Source organism: Meleagris gallopavo, chromosome 14 (assembly GCF_000146605.3).
Source record: "Meleagris gallopavo isolate NT-WF06-2002-E0010 breed Aviagen turkey brand Nicholas breeding stock chromosome 14, Turkey_5.1, whole genome shotgun sequence".
Lineage (NCBI taxonomy): Eukaryota > Metazoa > Chordata > Aves > Galliformes > Phasianidae > Meleagris > Meleagris gallopavo.
In genome coordinates this window covers 4232818-4249904 of record NC_015024.2, presented here as the reverse complement: position 1 = coordinate 4249904, position 17087 = coordinate 4232818, and the positions used below count along the sequence as shown (strand labels likewise).

Sequence of the window (17087 nt, the reverse complement as noted above, 5' to 3'; positions counted from 1 at the left end):
GGGGGGGGGAAGGTAGTTCCTAGTTTTCCTTGCTCAGTCTCTATCTCCACAATCTTTTAAGTCAGATGACTTTGCTATGTGGGACAAGTCTGGATCTTAAGGGCCAAAGATGGCCACTGGCATCTAGTCTGTGTGTGGCCACGTCTTTGATGCAGCCTAATCTGGCCTCACTAGCCTTTGCAGAGCCAAGCCCACAAGCTACAAGATAGCCCTGCTGCTGCTTGGGCTGTGGTGGTGAGGCTGATGCTCTTGGATGGTGGGAAGCTGCAGACTGCCTCTGTGTTTGACTTTCGCTGCTAGGGTCAGCAAACACGGAGTTGGCACTGGAGGCTATAAGGGGAAGCCAGAAAAATCAGCAGAAGAACATGATAGGAAGATGAGATGGATGGGCGAAGTGACTTTGTTCTTATCCTGCTCCCTCAAGTTAGGTTCTTTCTGCTTCAGTGCAGAAAGGATAGACATGCATACTGGGCACTTGGATACCTGAGAACTGGCAGTGACAAGATTTGCCCTCCTCACACATCTACTGACTAGAAGGGAGAAGACAGACAAGGGTGAGTTTGCAGCACAAGCCCCTAAGCCCCAAGACACAGAACCTGCCCCCTTCTCTTGGCAGCACGAACCTCTCCTGTTAATTTCATTAACATGGATATAAAAGCTTCTCTTCACATAGTTCTTACTGTTATTTCAGTTTTGTGATCAGTTTGTGATGCACCAATGCAGAAAAAGTTGCCTATTTTTAAGGAGCTGTATTCCAGACTTTGCTTCCTGCTGTTGCAAAGAAGCAAAATCAACAGCAGGCTGAGGTAATTGAATCTCAGGCATTTTACATGGCAGAATAAAGCACCATCTTACCCAGCAAGCACTGATTTGACCATGGCTATAGAGCCTGTGTGCTTCTTAATTCATTCAGCAGATTCTCAATTTGTACATGGATCATTAGAGAAAAACACCACCACCACACTGGAGGCTCTGTTGGGTTTGATGTATCAACTAAGACATTTTCATATAAAATGTTGCTCAGAAAAAAAAAACAATTCACCAAGAATATACTTACTGAATTCTCTGAACAAAATATAGTATTTGTATTTATAATAAACACCAAACAGTTATTTGATAACATCACACTTCAAATTTAGATGTGAGTATTCTTGCCTGCAAAGATATTTCACCACATTTCTATGATCTGTTTGTGTTTCTAATATTTGGCTGCTTATAAATTATGATTCACAATCACTTCTATTGCATGAGGACCTGGTGACCTCAAGCAAAAGCAATGGTCACATTGTGTTAAATACAGCAACGTATACATAGAAATAGAGGACAAAAGTAATCATTAGCTTAAGCATCTTATAATTTAGGTGAGGCATCACATGCTAACATGAAGTTCTTAAACAGTAACACCTATAGCAAAATCTGCATTAATAGGAAAAACATTACTGAAACAAAAGATCCCATAAGTCTGATCTGCACATGTAGGCAAGCATTTTAAGACAGGATCCTCGTGAAAATGAATACATTTTTCTGGAAGGAGGGTGTGTCTGAGTACAATGCTTCACCATAGCTTTTCTCTACAAATGGAAGGTTTGATCATTACTAGAAAAAAAAAGTTTTAAGGAGAATGGGAAGGCTATCACTGAAGCTTTCACTATTCAACTCCTAAAAGCATTGGTGTTAGTATCCTAACTGTAGGAAAGCAATTTCATTAAAAGCAAAAAAGGATTTTTGTTGCTTGGTTACCTTGTTTTTCCCTCCAACAGAAAAAAAAAGCCTCATTGCACTGTTACATAACCGGCAGTATTACATCCATCATGTAAGAAAAAAAGCAAGATAAAAACCTGCCTTGATGATAGGAGGGGCTCACAGATTTATATAAAGAACATGTAGTTTATAATGATTTTTTTCTTTTGCACACAGCTTTGCTGCAGATGGTCTGAAAATGTTCTAGATGTAAATGCTACAGCAAAACATGCTAGCAATAGAAAAGACTAAAAACTCAAAATTCTTCGTTCTTCTGCAAACAAAAATGGATTGAAGTGCAGTGATTTAGGTGTATCTGATCCCAAATGAACTGGGAGCAGTCTTCTTTCAGTCCCACTGTTGAAAACGAAGATGACAAAGCTATAAGTCATCAACAGAGCAAGTCTGTCTTTTCTTGAAAACCAAATGGCTGCATAATTATAAATTTAGATGTTCAGTACCCAAAACGGACAACTGTTTTATATCTTTATCACCAAATGCACAGAATCACGTGAGCTCTGTAGAAAGGAAACAGCAAGGAGCAATAAACTCATTTCGATATTTGATATTCTTCTTACCAGATTTCAGTATAATTCCAGACCAACAGAAAGACTGTTTGGAATGCTATCTTTCTGTCATCTGTTTCACTTCTCCTCTTTCACCTTCAGCATCATTTCTGTAAAATTCCTGACTTTAAAGAAGAAACAAAGGGATAGAGAGCACCAAAGAAGGTTGCTCTGGTACATCTGATATAGTCATGATGTAATAACAGAAATACATGAACTATTTTTCATTCATATTGAATTTTTGGCTTTTAATATCATAAAGTTAAGGGGATTCTATTTGTCCATGTGACCTCTTGAGATGCTTTACAATCTTAATTTTGGAGATATGCAAAAAGTTCAGTATACATTCAGCACAATTAGTGGCATAATATTAAAGAGGGTATTGTAATTCAATTGATGGTTTTCTTCTCAACTCTGAGGAGTTGTTTCCTACATAAAGCAAATTTTGCTACTGGTAAAATAAAGTTAAATCAATACAAAGTTAAAAAAAATCTTAGTAATTTAAGGAATTGTAGCAAATGAAACCTGTCAAACAGCACCACATTTTTATATCATTATATTTCTCGTCTTAAATTGACTTCATTATTGAAATCTTCAGAAATTAGTACTTTATGAAATACCACACAAGGAAGTCATAACATAGACTCACTCACTATAGATTTTTATTTTCCTTTCTTTTTATCTTGAAAGGCTACATAAAATGAATTATAGAATCACAGCATGGCCTGGGTTGAAAAGGACCACAGTGATCATCCAGTTTCAACCCCCTGCTATGTGCAGGTCACCAACCAGCAGCCCAGGCTGCCCAGAGCCACATCCAGCCTGGCCTTGAATGCCTCCAGGGATGGGACATCCACAGCCTCCTTGGGCAACCTGTTCCAGTGTGTCTCACCACTCTCTGGGTGAAAAACTTCCTCCTAATATCTAACCTAAACCTCTCCTGTCTCAGTTTAAGAACACTCCCCCTTGTGCTATCACTATCCACCCTCACAAACAGCCATAAGGACAGCAGATAAACTAAAAGTTCAGATATAGTGGGATAAGAAAGGCTCAGAGTCAGACAAATCATAACAGAATCACTACAGAAAGACAGTATCTATATCTTTATTACAAGATGCTCTTATGTCTTACTTACATTGGACATGTCTAAAGAAAGATGGCTCATATATATGCCTACTATTTGCCTACTATTTTTCACAACATCTCAAAATGTCCAATTATCAGAAATTAAATTCTCTACCAATGCATTCTGTTTGCTAATCTGTGCACCTTGTTTTCCAGATTTCCTTTTTAGTTTTTTCATTATCTGCTTTATGCTTATTGAAGGAGCTTTAGTTTTATTTAAACATTACATTTTTTTTTCCCCACCAGCACAAATTCCTTTTGTACAAATAATGACATATTCAAAGTGTTAAACTGTAATCTTAGTGCTGAAGGGATAGAAATGCAAAAGCAGATTTGTTTTTAATAGATGAGCTCTCAACACTTGACTTCTAAATTTAACCTATTTTTAAAGGTTAAATGAACCTCTTAAAGAGGTGCATGTTTACCTAGCTATAAATGAATGCCACAAGTACTACACTTATGCTGCACAACACCATTACCAAAAGCTAACCACACAAGAATCACACTTCTGGCCATTCTGCATTCTCAGAAATGAATGCTTTCTAGTTTCTGGGAAGAAAAAAAGATGTTCCATCTGACTGATGACTCTTGTGAGCCCTTCACATCTGGTTCCCAGGATTAAAAAAAAAACAAAACAAGTGCAGTATAGTTGAGAAGCCTAATCCAAAATGGCAAGATGATTATCTGAATATTTACTCTCAGTTCTTAATATGCATGTCAGAAAGGAGGCAGACATTCTCAAAAGGAGCAGCACAGTGTCCTAGCATTCTATGGAAGGCTAATAGCTGTACTTTCATTTTCTCTAAATGAGAGGCAATTTGATCTGAGCACATATTGCACTAAGCAAAAAGCTCACTACTGCCATTTTCTCTTTGTAAGCATGATTGGTTCCTACCACTCATTACCATTCACTGTCTCATCCAGTTTAGTATTTACTAAACTAAATTCTCACTTTAACTATCACAGATTTCATTTATTATTTTGAATATCTCTCACATCCTTTAATAAAGCATGATCTAGCAGAATATTGCTTTGTATGAAATTGGACCAAGTGATGGCAGGCTTCACAGAGAAGAGGCAGCTCTGGTGGATAACAGTCATTAGACAGTAGTACAGAGCATGCTATGCAGGTACGTTTCTTTACTCACAGCAGTAAAAAGCTCCAAAATATCTGGTGCTCAGCCAGTGAAATTGCAAATCAAAATATTAACAATGCTTGTACCTTGGTAGCCAGCACTTTCTAAAGTGGAATAATAAAATAAGACATGTCCAAAAGCTATTCATATATTACAGTAGTCATGAAACTACCTCTGCTGAGAGCTACCACCTTCATTTCCCCTCAGTGCTTATTCCTCTATCATCTCAGGGTTCTTACTTGAGTCACATTATACTGCAACATAAGTCTTTAAGAAGATTAAGGTTATCCTGGTATATTAGTGCTGGGTGAGCAAAAGCACTTTATCAACATAAACTCTAAACAATAAGAGTAGGCACTTTTGAGCAAGAAATAGAATAGCTGCTGTCAGTGCTATAGAACTAGAAGATAGATGCAGTTTATGTATTACCAATAAGATTTGCTCAGCCAAATCTCTCTGTCCTCAAAACAAATATATTTCTCATTGTTTTGCTCTGTTTTCAAGAGTTCAGTGAGGATAGCAGTAAAATATATTTAAATGCACTCAATCACCTGTGTTGGACAGTATTTCTTCAGTTTCACTCCATTCATAGTAATGAAATCAGTATCCTTTCCAACTTCTTTCTCCCTACCCAGTTTTTCCTGTTAAAGAGGAAAATCCCCGGTTTTCAAAAAAATCATAATTTAAGTATACATAAGTCATCCTATGAGATGTGTAAGCTATCACACTTTACATTTTCTTAGCTAAAAGACATAATACATAGCTTGTTAAAAAAACCCCATAAGGCAAGAACATACAGAAAAAGACCTTAGTAGCTAATGCTTTTTCAAACAGTTTTGAACAGTACTTGACTTTTCAAGCAAAAGGAGATGGATCATGCTAAAAATGAAAATTGTTTCTATTTTTTTTTATTTATTCTTGAGGATTAAAAATATTCTTTCCTCCCAACAGTAAGATGCAACAAAGCTTGGAGACAAACTCAGTTCTTATTAAAGCATCATGGAATCACCACTAATTTTACAAAATTAGAGCTATTTTAGTATCTCACACACGCACACGCGCACACACACACACGCTAGCCAAGAGAAACCCAATATTCAGCTAAGTACTATGGAAACACTTATTCTGCAATCAGACTTATTTCAGAGATGTAAACACAGAAGACACCAGCAGGTGTTTCAGTTGCCCTGTGTTTTGTCTGCATCCTGATATACAGAAGCCAGATTACACAAGCAGCCTGTGCTGGTAATTTTAGACTGCTGAGATTTGTTGTCCTTCAAGTCCTGCTTTCCTCTACAATACAAAGTACAGCAACAAAAACATCTGAGCTGTTTTGGAATTTGGTCTGAATCTTTAATTAGAAAAAAAATTGTTTTAACTACCTTCTAATCATTGGCCTCTCGAGTAGATGGTTAGATAGGAGAAAGCAGCAGGCTGTGCTTTTGTTAAGCTCTCAGTGTTCAATTCCTCCGGAAAAAAACCTTCACAACAAGTTCTGAAATATAATATTTATAAGATTAAGAATCCACAACAGAGGCTAATTCACCTGACAAGGGCTGTCATCGCTTTCTGTGACTTGCTGACTGGAAACATACAGGTATATGCAGACCCAATACATTACACCAACAATAAACCTGACACATCACAAAAAAAATGAAACTGCAACTCGTTGTGACAAGAGGCACTGCACAAACCAAAACTAGCTGTGCTGACAATTGTCTGCTTGTGTCTCCTCCATACTGGACTTCCAGTTTGTGCCCACCGCCTCTTGTCCTAGCAGTGAAGTAGGATTCTACTAAAGCAGAAATATCTGGAGAGAGAGGATTGGCACGTAGGATAAAAGGGATGTTTGCTTGAACTTGTGGAAAAAGGTTAGCTAGAGGTTCTGATACATTTTAAGATTAAAAGCTCATGTATGTCCCAATATAACTCACTACTTTATACCTCCAGCCTATTTTTCAAAAGTAGGCTGTTGCCATGAAGACAGACTCAGTTGACAGTATATTCATCTGTAAGCTGTCCTTGATAAATATGAGTACTAAACTAAGTCTATAGAACTCCACTGACATATAATGTTTTTCTGGAATATTTTGCCACCAGTCATATTCTGATCCACGTTACTTTGCTAGTTTCCCTCCCACTGAATGCCACTTAAAAAGTGCTCTGTAAGAACTGTAAGAACAAAGCCTAGTTAAAAAAACAGTTAGGAACCTTCTAGTTAGAGAGATTATTATTGCATTAAAGCAATACCTACCTATGAGTCAAATTATTGCTGTCTCCAGATGATGAATTGATCAGAGATTGCTAAGAGGCTATTTATCCAACTCTGTCATTTATTTTAAAATATGCACTTGAAATTAAAATTAGTTACATCCTGTATTTCTGATTGGACATAGCTACACTCAGAGTAGTAGGTTTTGTTTTGTCAAAACAAACAAGTGACAACTAAACTGATTGGAATGTGCAGATCTCCTTTACAGTTGCCAGAGGTAAACATCTGCTGCATAGAATAGCTTGCCTCCCTCCAAGCATAGGTTACCAGTGCGTGTGATCTTTCTTGCCCTTCATGCCTCCTGTCTATTAGGTTTTCCCACATTCCCCTTGTTGTAACACATACTTCCCCTGTGAAGTATTCAATTTGACAATTGTAATTGGTTATAAATAGAGGTAAATGCTTTGCAGAAAAAGCCCTACCTGCAGGTCTGCAGTGATTTGAAGTGATTGAGCAAATGCTGTGCTTGCTACGAGAAGCCTGGTCCTTCTCACCTCTCACATTGCTGAAGAAAAAAAAAAGGCTGAAATTAGAAATAACATCCCCTATTTTGTAGCTCCTGCTCTCTTAACTCAAAGGAAGATGAGCAAACTCTGCACAGCAACTGGCCTTTTCATTACTCTTGCTCAAAAATCCCATCCTTACCATGACAAAATGGATTATGTAACATACATGTTTTCCATTAGTAAAAGCTCAATCTAAATATCAGCAACCAGCTACAAAAGAATGGATGTAACTAAAAGAAAACCACCACCTCATGTGTAAGATTATATATTTATGGTATATATACACATTAAGAGAACTTATTTCTTCTATTCAATGTCAGATCAAAACCTGCATTAAGGCTTTGTTTCAGGAGCTGTATTTTTTTAACTGACTTCTCAAATACTACAGTTATAGATCTTTTATTTCAACTATTTAGCTCATCCTGTGCATTTCTTATTTTCTTAAAATAATCTAAGCCACATCACAAGGCATGCAAGACACAAAGCAGACAAAAACCAGATGAGAACACATACATAAGGAGAGCACAAAGTTCCCCTGGAACACACTAAGTTAAACAGAAAGCTCCTGAATAATCCCTTTGTTCAGGATGAACAAAAAAAAACAACAATGTGATACTTACACAAGTATTAGTGTAATTAGTAATTTTAAACATGCTCACAAGTTTTTCAGTGTACTGAAATCTAAAGCACAATTCAAGGATCTCTTGGGGTGACTGGTGGACAAAATGGAATACAGTGTCAGTAAGTGCAAAGCAACTCATGCTCAAGAAAAAGGCTTTGCTTATCCAGTTACACATTTAAAATTAGGTGTCCCTTGGGCAACACACGAAAAATATTCTGATAGTTCTTGAAAAAACATAAAATCAACATGAGAAAGCAATCAAAACATAAGGAAGTACTCATACAGAAAGAATGAAAAAGAATCTAGAGATTATAACACTTAGCATTTACCAAGAATACTTTGAGGAACTGCAGCTTCCCACTGCCCCACCCCAGACTGTTAGATAAACTGGAAATGATAAATAGAAGGGAAAAAAACAACAGTAAACAATATGGAAAAAGCAGACTGATAAATGGGGCTTCTTCAATCATGAATGCCAATTCTAAGAGGTGGGAAGCTTGATAAAGTTCTATAAAGTGAGAAAGAAGTAGTTATTAAATAAAAAGTACTTTTTGTGGAAGACAAAGTATAAGTAATTTTTCTTTTAAAATTAGATGACTTAATAGAAGTAAATCCAGTTGGTTTTAGAACACAATGATCGCTCTGGCAAATGGGAGGCTGAGGTTAAATCTGATAAAAGCTTGTGGTTTAGCAACTGTAGAACACTGCCGGCCAAAATCTGAAAGGCAATTAAAAAAAGGGGAGCAGTGACAGCTTCAAGCTTGGGACCTGCATAGAATTTCCAAGGTTGGGAAAGACCTCCAAGATCATCCAGTCCAGCTGTTGACCTTCCACCAATATTTCCCATTAAACCATGTCCCTCAGTACAACATGGGAATATTTCTTGAATACCTCCAGGGATGACAACTGCACCACCTCCCAGGGCAGCCTGTTCCAGCATCTGACCACTCTCTCAAAGTTTTTCCTTTCATCAAACCTGAACCTTGAAGCCAATCCCTCTAATCCTATTGCTGGTTAGATGGGAGAAGTGGCTGACCCCCACCTTGCCATAAACTCCTTTCAGGTAGTTGTAGAGAGTAATAAATTCTCCCTTAATTCAGATTAAATAATCACAGCTCCCTCAGCCACTCCTCACAATACTTATGCTCCAGGCCTCTGGCCAGCTTCACTGCCCTTCTCTGAAGATGCTCCATGGCCTTGGTGTCTTTCTTGTAGTGAGGGGCCCAAAATTGAACACAGTACTGGAGCTCCTGCCTCATCAGAGCTGAATACAGAAGGATGATCACCTCTCTGCTTGAGAGAAAAATTCAGATTTTTGCTCATCCAAAACGCCATTACTGGAGAACATAAGAAATCTTTCATTGTTTGCCCTGTCTCAGGATAAGAAGTAAACTGTGATATTTTTCTGTCAAGATTTTTCTCATTAAAAAATTCCTACCCATACCAGATAGTTATGAAATAGATACCGTTCTGTAAGGTCTTGTGCTGGGGAAGTGAGAGAAAGCTCCAACTCACAAACTACCATAAATTTCACCATCTCTCCTTCTGGAGAATAGTCAGATAAGTGGGTTGTTTCTCCTTTAATTAGAATGTAAAGGGCAGAATTGAGAAACTGTGGCACATTTATCACTCCATATGCTGCTGTAAAAGCATGCCAAAAAGACTCAAGCATTTTTAAAGATAACGTGTCATATATGTGTTTAGATTAAACAAATATTTTCATCCTGTTTTACATCACAACACCTATAATCACAAAAAGTGTTTTTCTCTTGTCACTTTTCACCAATACTTACTTCAACATTTAAAAGATAATTTTAGCTTTTTTCTCTATCCAGAGGCAATTGTGTCTCAGAAATATGCAAGTTTTTAAATTAATGGCCTAATAATTTTAATCAGTCTCTCTGGACAGTCATTTTTTTTTTTTAATCTTTCAGTGTTTTCCAGTAACTCGTCTGGCTTAAGATCCTTTTGAAAGCCATTTCTACAAATACAATATGTCTGTTTAGACATAGCTGTCTTTATTTTTAATTAATTTTTTTTAAGTATAGGAAGGGGAAATTTAATAGTCCATTTTTTTACTGAAGAGCTCTGACTCATTCTGTCCAAATTATCTATGATATCAACAGGGTGGAGGCAGTCTGGATAAAGCAGGAAGGTGGTGGAAAGGAGAAGGGAGTGAGTGCAGAAGAAAGCAAACATGATCATGTCACTGCAGACAGCGAAGTATACACAACAGGGAGCTGAACTGAGATCTTAAATACCCAGTGTTAAGTGCTACGTTTTCTGTGTTCAAAGAGCAGAACCATGTGCTGACATGCTCATTGGTAATTCATAGAGGACATACACAAAAGAAAGAGTAGCAGCACTTAGGAAGCAAAATACACATTCTGCATCTTCGCATAGGCCTGTCTCCAAGCATGCTTCAGAATATAGAAACATAGAATCAAAATCATAGAATCATTTGAATAGAAAGGGACATTTAAAGGTTGTCTGGTCCAACTCCTCTCCTCCACGATGAACAGGGACAGTCTCTGAGGATGGGGCAGCCACCAAAAAACTTTCTTTATATCCAGTCTAAATCTTCCCTCACTTTTTTGGAGACCATTTCCCCTTATCCTATCACAACAGACCCTGCTAAAAAAAATCTGTCCCTTTCTTTCTTACAGCCTCCCTCTAGATACTGAAAGACTGCTCTAAGGTCTAACCAGAGCCTTCACTTCTCAAGGCTGAACAGCCCCAGCTCTCTCAGCCTATCCCCATAGAAGAGGTGTTCCATCACTTGGATCATTTTTATGACCCTCCTCTGGATGCACTCCAACATGTCTATGTCTCTTCTGTGCTGAGGACCCCACATCTGGATGCAGTACTCCAGGTGAGGTCTGACAGTGAATAGTAGAGGGGCAGGATCACCTCCCTGACCTGTTGACCACACTGCTTTTGATGCAGCCCAGGGTATGGTTGGCTTTCTGGGCTGTGAGGGCACATTGCTGGCTCACGTCCAGCTTACCACTCACCAGTACCCTCAAGTCTTTTTGGCAGGGCTGTTTTCAACCCTTTCGTCTTCCAGCTTGTGCTGATAGCAGGGGTTGCAGGGATGCAAGACTTTGACAAACAAAATTATTGCTACATACACCACAGTAGTTTGTTTTGCTTTAATTTTTTACATAATTTAATTAAAATTACAATTTAAATTACATAGGTACAAAATTAAGATTTAATTGTATTATGTATTCTAGTGTTCTAAATATCCTTAAATCCAAATATATGCTTTCCCTGTACACTTAAAACCTTCACAAAAGTCAGTTTGTAATGCTTTTTTTCAAAGCTGCATGTGGTTCCCTCAAATAAATAAAAGGGGTTTGTCTTAAGATAACAGTTGTGAAAAATTCTGCAAAACTTGTACAGACCCCTCAGTCTTACTGTAGTACTGACTCAGTTTTCAGAATCAAATTTTTCAATTGCCAATCACACAACTTAGATAAAAGTAAGGATATTGTTTCTATCCTATTTCATCCAGGCAAAAGGCTGCCATTAAGCTTTCCATTACATACCCCAGTAGAGCAGTTTGGGAGGAAAAAAAAAAAAGATTCTAGATTTACTTCTTGTGCCTGTAAATGGGAGCTAAGCTACTGGAGATGAGTGGTGGACAGAAGATTATTCAGATCACGGAACAGACGAGTATGGAAAAAAATATTTCAGACAAATCATTACTGTGGTGAAGTCAGACTTGTGATTCAGGTTCCAAGTAACAATTTTCCTAATTTCAGAACAAATGTAGAACAAAAGTAGGACTGCAGTTTAAAAAGCTCAACCGATTTTGTTTTACTGGAGTTTACAAAAACTCCGAGCCACTGAAAAAAAAAAAAAACAAAAATCCCAGCAACACTCAATTATAGAATTTTGATGTTTAAAAGTAATTTTTGAAATCACAGAGGTCTTTTCCAACCTTAATGATTCTAAGATCATCCAGCCCAACTGTCCACCTACCACCAATATTGCCCATGAGCAGATAAACAGATAACCAGAGAAGGCGAACATTTTAACTGCTGTGATGTGAATTTCTGGAAGAAGTCATGCAGCCCTGTGATTCTCTGTATTTATCCAGCATTTTCAAAAACACTGTGGGTACACTTCAGATTTCTTCACTCTTACAGATTTGAAGACATGCCCAAAGTTTGTTATTTCTGTGCTACTCATGGGAACTGTGGAGTATTTCTGACTCCAGTTTAACCTTTTGCCAGGATACCTTAGCACTGTGGATGAGTGCTGGTCTCAAGTTGGCAGGAGCTGTGAAGGGGCAGACTGCATCATGCTAAGCCTAAGATAACAAGCTTCTCCAAAGGGAAGTGAATAATTGTCTTCTACCAATCCAGAGGCAATACCAAGAGATACTGTCTCAGTAGCTGTAAGCTTTGTGGTAAGACGTGCCAGTGTGATTTGGCTCAATGAAAAAAATATTTAAACCCTCTATTTAATGCTTTGCCCAGGTAGCAGTATGGTTCAGTCAGTCTAAGATACATTCCCGAGCAGGGATGAACCCACCATGAATAGCCTTTGTAGGGTCCCTTTTGTAAAGCATGCATCTTTTCCTCATTTATGGCAGGAGGATTTCAGTTTGTGTGCTCAAATATAGAGAAAAGCACTGCATTAATTAATCACAGAGCAGATCTACCTGTTCTTCATCTAAAGGGCCCATGCTACTTTTTTTTTTAAACTCTTGCTAAAAAGTGGGTTGCCTCTTGATATAGTATCTTAGCATCACCTGCATGGTTCCTGCTTAAGGTGCTAGCAGTGTACAAGCACATCCTTAAATACTAGATCCAAAAGAACAGAAAGGCTAGCAACCAGTTGACACAAGAAATAATCAAGACCCAACTGAACCAGCTTCAAGCTTGCTTGGAAGCACTCTTGCAGTTTTCTCATCATGAATCAAGGATGATTCATGATCAGTATGAGGTTTCTTTGTTGTACATCTTCACGATAAGAGACCTCTTTATAACTAATATGAAATTGTAAAAGCAATTTGTTATACATGCTGCTATATTAGCTGCAGCAAGATGTTTATTCTTCTCCTTTACGCACACATCCTCTTCTCTCAAAATATATTTAGTTACAGGAAAAACAGATAAGTACTGTAAGACTACTTGAAAAAGTCCTGAAGTTCAGCTATATGACAAAAAAACTTTTCCAAATATTTTGATAATAAATTATTAGATATTTCCAATCTAATGTCAGAATGAAGCAATGGTTTCTAAAGATACCCTGTAAAGGAGACTAATTTTAAAATTAAAGATCCACTACCTCATTAGACCCATTTAAGATCCACTACCTTATTAGACCCATTTACTCTCTTGCAGAGCACCAGAAAGATCTGTCTTTTCCTCCTCTTGATGAGTCACTGCTTACGACACAGACATTGTGCAGACTCAATGTCTTTATGAAGATTAAATAGTCCCATGAAATGCAATTAGAATGAATATGTACTTGCTAATTTGTAATTGCATTCAGAATAAACTTTACATTAACAGAAAAATTAGAATAAAAAAATTATCTGCCATATTATGTCTGTCCAGTTCATTTCCGTACAGCAGCGGGCAGAGATTCTAAAGAGAACACTTTTCTGATTTCTGCAGTAATCAATTTATGCCTCAAAGCAAAAAGCAGTAGCACACAGCCAGGTATTAAGAACATCTCTGAAAATACTGGAATATTTGAGTCATATCTTCTGATTCAAATGTATCTCACTGGCTTCATTTTCACAGTGCCTTTGGGCAGCCCAGTAAGCATGCAAAAGAGATTTGAACAGGAAGAGATTCAGTAAGAGCAAACCAAGCTCCTGTCTATTGTTTTTAAATGAAAAAGGAACACGTTAATAGAAGTGATGAATTTGGGGTACTAATCTACAGCACATGCAGGTCAAGCAAGTATAGACAGCATACTAGCCCTCCACCAGTTTTTTTTTCTGATAATTGATCTTAAATATCCAGACCAAGATCTCTTTTTGCTATTTAGTACTATTTCTTGTGCCTCAAAGAAATAATGCTTAATATTATCACTCTCATTTTCTTTGAGAAAACATGGTAAAAGAGATTAACTATTCACAATCAAAATTATTTCCATTTCCTCGACATTTTGACCTGATTATATCCACCACTTGAGCAGGAAAATATACTGATTTCTTCAGACTCCTCTTTAATGAAAAACTATCCAGAAAGCACTAACTTGACTGTTCTGCAGCATGCAGTGTGTTTCTACAGGACACATTCCTACAGAACTGCAGATGCTTACAACCACATCTCTTGCACAGACCAGTTATCCAGGCAAAAGACAATATTTCAGTTCTCTAAACCAGGGGATTCAATGCTAAAAACACTCAATATTTAGTTTTGTCTTCTATTTTTAATCATACAGAAATATTGAATGCTAATTATGCCTAGCATGCTGTGATTTAAAGTCAAACTGTTTAATTACGAGCATTCCTCAAGAACTCTACAGAACATCTTAATTCTTCAACAGCAAAATGCACATAGAAGCAGTAAAAAACAAAATACTTTGCAAATTAAGAAGTTCCAGCTATTTTGCATAGAATATTTTTCTCTATGTCTTTGCATATCTATGTTTACTATTACTGGAAAATATACGTAAAAAGTACACATAAGTGAGACCTGCACTGCAGGTCAGTAAAATGGCAGCAGACAGACAGCCTGCTCAAGAACATGCAAGAACTCAGAATAGCCTCTTTGAGAAGAGAATTTGGTGCCTTCACCAAACGTGGTGCCTTGCTTGTCAGTGGCCCTGCAGACAAAACAAGAGGGCAGTCACCTGGAAACACATACAAGTAAAGCATGCTAAGCTACCTGATTTGCCTTGACAGTGACACTCAAAGAGAAGTCATAGAAGAGGATTTTTTTAGGGAAAGTTTTCATTAGATATGTTTCAGGAATTTACCAAAACAAACTCAATCTGCTGGCCATGACAATTGATTAGAATGTGAAGTCTAGTTTTAGTTTTTTTCCTGTCACTTCCCCATAACCGAGGTTAGAGAACCAGCCTATGGTCTGGGCCTGCTCCATGGCTAGCTCCTTCCCAAAACACAGCTTCTGTATCAGATCACATCCATGATTCAGAGCAAAACTTTCTAAGCATAGGGTTCAAGTACTTGGAATCTTGGCAATATAAATATTTATATGTAACTATACAGTTTCTAGAAGAGGGAGCTTTATGACAATCTAATCTCAGAACCAGAGAAATACCTACAGGCAACCATTAAGGACAGTGGCAGAGCACATTCTGGAGAGAATGGAGGTCTCGATATTGTAGATTTACTGGACTGGTATTTTCTTGCTCTTCTCATAAGTGTTTTAAAATCTTACTATCATCCAGATGAACTGATTTTTTTCCCCTGAAATTTTATAGAATAAGAGTGTTTTTGTAACCCACTTTTGATATGTCAACTTTGTGATTACATAGGTACAAGAGTTTTGTTAGCTCATATCCATACATGGTAATGAGAAAGTCAGAACCCAGAAGGCAATAGACGATATTAAATAAGAATTAAAGATATTCTTGAACACACTAGAACATAACTAGTCATATTATACTAACAAATTCTTAAATCATATTGCCTGAGAATCTTTGGATCTAATTCAAGTTTCTTTCCATACAGAAAATAAAACCATGTTTGCTGGTTTGATTTAACAGATACCAATTTCATATTTCACTCAGCAAGTGGATCTTCATTTTCTTGAGTATATTCTGCTCTTCTGAAAAGAAACTATGGTATTTATCTACAGTTTGTACCACCTGAGCAAAATAAATAATTTGTTAGTTTTTCTGCTTAAAGAAAAAGGAAACTTTAATATGCTTCTTCAAACATTTTTACATTCATATTTCTTTCATTATAATATAAACCTCTCTAGACTGTTTAAACACCTTATAATTGAAATTCACTGCACAGTGTCTTAATGGACTTTTCCTTGGGTTCTACGGAACAGGCAGAGTTCTGCTGTAGACATTCACTCCAAGCAAGTTACAAGCAGTTGAATATCACCTGGATACTAAAATATTTATTATTTCCTATTGGTTTGTGTAATCTGGGATACAGGTTTGCAAACCTGTATGAGAACACAAAACAAAATTCCTGCAGATCATAGAAGTGCAAATTACTTGAAACATTTCAAGATCACTTTTTTCTGTTTTGCCTTACAGTACTCACCTGTTCACAGCATATCTGGAAAAATAATGAGTGCATGATGGAAAATGCATTAACGCTAGCATGCAAGATATTTTTAATGTTTTTCATCTGACACATCAAATGAAATAAATGCATGCCATGCAACAGTAAAAAGGCACAACTGACAAAAAAGGAGGCAGGAAAAAAAGGGTGGGAGCTGCAAGGATGCAGTTGTAGGTTTTCATGCTTCTTGCTACTTGGATGAACTTATTAGGCCAAGAAACTGTGTGTTGGTACAGTATTTGTTACTGTCTGAACCTTATATGTAAAGTCAAGGATAAAGCAAATTTTTTATTTTCAGGATGTAGTGACATTTGTTCTATTAGGAGGAAGTTAAATGCTAATAACTTACATTAATATTTTTCATAAATTATTCAGCAAAATAATTAAAATTCATAGTAAGAGTTCTAAGTTTCCTAGTGAAAGTGATTTTCTAAACTGTATTTTTAAACGAAGTTTAAGATAGAGACCAAAATTTTATTCTAGGTACTAAATTAGCATAAAGTAAGAGAGCCTGCAGAAACACTGAAATATGGATGGTTGTCCAGTTGGGGAAAACAAGACTAAAGAGTAAGGAAAGAAAAACAGAGACAGGAAAAAAAAAAAAGTAGTCCTCTAACAAATAGGATTTTGCATTCCTATTATCCAAAGTACTTTGCCCTCAACACTCATAAATGGTTTAGAGAATCAAAATAAATCATTTTAGCATTAATGTGTTATTCCACTACTGCAGGAAGTTGTAAATGACATATACACTAGCATGGATTTTAACTGTCGAGACCATGTCAAAAGCAGTCAGGAACACATACCAGAAATTTTGACTAATTTTTCTGCATGACCAGTTAAAGAGCTAAGAATTTGACGCAGCTATCCATGAGCTAAAAAAA

The 17087-nt window shown here is 37.0% G+C and overlaps 1 long non-coding RNA gene across 3 annotated transcripts in view; it reads right to left on the bottom strand.

Moving 5' to 3' along the window:
- The window catches only part of LOC104913137, a 37924-nt gene that overhangs the window by 12832 nt on the left and 8005 nt on the right, over window positions 1-17087 (bottom strand). For 2 of the 3 annotated variants that reach the window (XR_795150.2, XR_004161286.1), the window contains 3 exons: window positions 7262-7344; window positions 5950-6062; window positions 5119-5208 (listed from right to left, as the gene is read on the bottom strand). This is a non-coding gene — a long non-coding RNA (uncharacterized LOC104913137). Of the gene's footprint in view, window positions 1-18; window positions 2098-5118; window positions 5209-5949; window positions 6063-7261; window positions 7345-17087 lie in introns of those variants that run through there. The other variant, XR_002119559.1, reaches the window with a different exon arrangement.